Source organism: Vicia villosa, unplaced genomic scaffold, assembly GCF_029867415.1.
Source record: "Vicia villosa cultivar HV-30 ecotype Madison, WI unplaced genomic scaffold, Vvil1.0 scaffold7, whole genome shotgun sequence".
Taxonomy (NCBI): domain Eukaryota; kingdom Viridiplantae; phylum Streptophyta; class Magnoliopsida; order Fabales; family Fabaceae; genus Vicia; species Vicia villosa.
The window spans coordinates 2349816-2354564 of NW_026706810.1; positions in this window are offsets into that span (position 1 = coordinate 2349816).

The window sequence follows — 4749 nt, forward strand, 5'->3', positions numbered from 1 at the left end:
TGACATTCTCTTTAGTGTTTGCTTGTGTGCTAGATTCCAATCAGATCCGAGAGAATCTCATTTAACTGCGGTTAAGAGAATTCTGAGGTATCTGGAAGGTACTACTAATGTTGGTTTAGTTTACAGAAGATCCAAAGATTACAACTTAGTAGGATTCTGTGATGCTGACTATGCTGGAGATAGAATAGAAAGAAAGAGTACTTCTGGAAGTTGTCAATTTCTTGGAAGTCACCTGATCTCATGGTACAGCAAGAAGCAAGCTACTATTGCCCTCTCAACAACAGAAGCAGAATATGTTGCTGCTGCGGGTTGTAGCACACAAATGCTCTGGATGAGAAGTCAGCTAGAAGATTATCAGATATATGAGAGTAACATTCCTATCTTCTGTGATAATACTTCTGCTATATGTTTATCTAAGAATCCTATCTTACATTCAAAAGCTAAACATATTGAGATTAAACATCTTTTCATAAGGGACTATGTTCAGAAGGGTATTATATCTTTAAACTTTGTGGATACAGACCATCAATGGGCTGATATCTTTACAAAACCCCTTGCTGAAGATAGGTTTAAGTTCATTCTGAAGAATATCAGTATGGATTTATGCCCAGAATGAGAAGATGAGAAGATCTTATGTATGAGTATCTTCTGAAATGAGATTGGATTAGTCTTTTATAAGAAGTTCTGATTGTAATCAATTAGAAGTAGTGATTCTGTTATTACTAACGTTTCATTGTCTAAGTTGACTCAAAATCTCTTTAAAAGTAAAACAGCTGTAACTGGCTATCCAGATGGTAAACACGTGTTCACTATCTCTGGACAAGCGTGCGTGCAGTTGAGGGGACGCCTACTTAGGTAACTGTGTAAATCATTTCTTTTGTCATTATTATCTCTCCTCACGTCATGTAACATTAAATGCCATTCATCATTTCTTTTACTGTCCTTTACGTTTTTATATCCGTCAAACGTTTCCCTTCCCTAGAACGTTTTCCTTCCCCACATTCCCTCTATTTATTTCTCCATTTCTTTGCATTCTTCAATCAATCTTTGCGCTCCCTCTCTCTTTCTCTCACTTTTCTATGAAGTTTTTTTTGCATAAACCTTAGTTTATTCATCTTCAACCTAGCATTCACCATGAATCCGTCTTCAAGTTTCTCTCAAGAGGTTTCTCCACTGAAAACTTGCTTCAGTCCTCCATCAGTAATGGAAGTTATGTGTAAATCTCATGTGGACGCTGATGATTTGGGTGCTTATGGTTTCAACCAAGATGCAAAGGCGGAGGCTCAAGGGTGGTCGATCTATATGAATAGAACGGTTGGAAGGGTTGTCTGGTTCCAGGTTGAGAAACAAATCTCGGGGATCACTGACATTGATTCCAAGACGGATCTCTCAAGATTCCAAGTAGTCTCGAGTCTGATCTCTTCTGTGATGCTGTTATCAACATTTATCCAAAGGAAGAAGACTTTCTTGAGATATTGGATGACGTTAAGGATCATGTTCTTGACTTCTATGTTAAGAGAAAGCCCCGTTTGAGACATTAGCTCTCCTCCTGTGAACTGTCTCTCACTTCCTCCTTGAATTCATGCATCTCTCCTACAGTGGAGGTTCTAGTCTGGATAGGCATGCAGAGTTTCAAGCTTTCATGGCTGAACAAACTGAGAAGACCGCAGGGATTCATGATATGTTAGCTAGGATTATGTCTAAGCTAGGGTTGTAGTTCTTAAGTCTTTGTAGTTTTCTTTCCTGGTTGCATCTGTTTTTCTGCATACATCTTTTGTAATCCTGCTTGTTTAAATCAATGAAAAGTTTAATTCTGTTTCTTTCCTTTGTCGTTTTCTACATCTGAATCTTTTATATTCTTTTTGATGTTATGACAAAAAGGGGGAGAAATATGTGATAAATGATTTGATTTAATCAGTTGCTTTACTAACAGAACTTGCAAAGTTCTATGCCTTAAGTTGTGTTGTTGTTGCAGGAATCGAAGATTCAAGATCAACATAAGAAGCAACAAGATGAATCAAGTTCTTGGATTCTTGAAGCAAGCTGAGTGCTATGAAGCTTCAGAATCAGAAGCAAGAAGGAAGAATGTTCAGATATTCTGATGATAGAATATGATCTGAAACATTATGTCTATTTGTTCTAATACATTCTATATGGCTTATATGGCTCTAATACATATTATGTGTTCTGAAACATATTTTATGTTCCGATTCATTCATGCTGACTTTTGTCGTTTAGTTTTGTTCTGTAACATTTCAGGATGTAGAGATGCTCTGATGAAGCTCTGGTACATTCAACAATGTTCTGATACATTCTAGCATGAAGTGAAGTAAGAAGAAATTCAAGCTCTGAAGCTGTCCAAATGGAAGCAAAAGTCAGAAGCTGTGAATGTTCTGAAGATCAAAGAAATTCAAGTTCTGAAGCTGTCCGATGGAAGCAATAGTCAGAAGCTGTGAATGTTCTGAAGATCTAAAGAAATTCAAGTTCTGAAGCTGTCCAATGGAAGCAGAAGTCAGAAGCTGTGAATGTTCTGAAGATCAAAGAAATTCAAGTTCTGAAGCTGTCCGATGGAAGCAAAAGTCAGAAGTTGTGAATGTTCTAAGGATCTAAAAGAAATTCAATGTTCTGAAGCTGTCCTATGGAAGCAGAAATCAGAAGTCATGAATGTTCTGAAGATCAAGCACTGTGAACGTCTCTACCGAAATAATCAGGGAAGTCTTTTATTTTTAAAATTCTTCTAGTATTAATTTCAGGGGGAGATTATTCATCTCAGGGGGAGATTGTTAATCTCAGGGGGAGACATATTCACATGCTTATGCTATAGCTGTGTAATTTGTCTTTAGCCGTCTGCTCTTTCAGATCGCAAATTCATATCATTTATATATGTTTTTGTCATCATCAAAAAGGGGGAGATTGTTAGAACAAGATTTGTTCTGATCAATATTCTTAGTTTTGATGATAACAAGGATATGAATTTTGTGTGAGATAATGTGGTACTCTAATACATTGCAATTTCCCTTTCAGGAAATATATAAAGAGTATGCACAAATCAGCGCTCAAAAGCTTTGTCTCAGAAGGTTCAGCATGCAACATCAGAACATGGTCTGGCAAGACATCAAAAGATGGTCAAGGCAGAATCAGAACATGGGTCTATGAAAGCATCAGAAGAACTTGAGATCAGAAGCAGAAGCACTGAAGTTCTCATGGTATCACGCTCAGAAGCACTTCAAGGTCAGAAGACAAGAAGATGCTATGCACCAAGCTGTTTGACTCTGATGATATTCAAATATTTTATTCACAAACATCAGATCAGAAGAAAGTACAGGTGGCAGGCTACGCTGACTGACAAAAGGAACGTTGGAAGCTATTAAAGGCAACGTCAGTAGACACAACGTGAACAAGGCTCGAGGTAGTTGACAAAAGCGTGAAACATTAAATGCAATGCTGTACGGAATACGCAAAGCATTAAATGCGCCCAACGGTCATCTTCTCAAAGTGCCTATAAATATGAAGTTCTGATGAGAAGCAAGGTTACCAATACTGAACGAAATTATTCTGAAAAACTTGCTGAAACGCTGTTCAAACTCAAAGCTCAGAAACTTCATCTTCATCAAAGCTCACTACATTGCTGTTGTAATATATTAGTGAGATTAAGCTTAAACGTTAAGAGAAATATCACTGTTGTGATTATAGCTTTTCAGAAGCATTTGTAATACTCTTATTTGATTACATTAATTTGTAAGTAACTAGAGTGATCAAGTGTTGATCAGGATACTCTAGGAAGTCTTAGCTTGTGTCTAAGCAGTTGTAATTAGAGTGATCACGTGGTGGTCAGGATACTCTAAGAAAGTCTTAGCTTGTGTCTAAGCATTTGTTCCTAGAGTGATCAGGTTGTGATCAGGATACTCTAGAAGACTTAGTCGCGGACTAAGTGGAAAACCATTGTAATCTGTTGCGATTAGTGGATTAAATCCTCAGGTGAGGTAAATCACTCCGTGGGGGTGGACTGGAGTAGTTTAGTTAACAACGAACCAGGATAAAAATAACTGTGCATATTATTTTTATCGTTCAAGTTTTTAGACTACACTTATTCAAACCCCCCCTTTCTAAGTGTTTTTCTATCCTTCAAAGTTGACTTTGATTAACCAAGACAAGGGCGGTGAATTTAGAATCGACGAAAATGGTATACTGAGGTTTGGTGATCGAGTTTGTGTTCCTGATGTTGCGGAACTTCGAAAGAGTATTCTGGAAGAAGGACACCGTAGTGGATTAAGTATTCATCCTGGTGCTACCAAGATGTATCATGATTTGAAAAAGCTGTTTTGGAGGCCTGGAATGAAGAAAGAAATTGTTGAGTTTGTGTATTCTTATTTGACATGTTAGAAGTAAAAAATGAGCATCAGAAGCCATCTGGGCTTATGCAACCAATGTTTATTCTTGAGTGGAAGTGGGATAGCATATCAATGGATTTTGTTTCTGGTTTACCGAGAACTATCAAGAATTGTGAAGCTATCTGGGTTGTGGTGGACAGGTTGACGAAGTCTACACACTTTATACCGATAAGAATGGATTATCCGATGGAGAAGCTGGCTCAGTTGTATATTGAGAAGATAGTTAGTCTACATGGTATTCCTTTAAGTATCGTGTTAGACAGAGATCCAAGATTCACGTCTAAGTTCTGGGAAGGTTTGCAGAAGGCTTTAAGTACTAAGCTGAGATTGAGTTCTGCTTATCATCCGCAGAAGGATG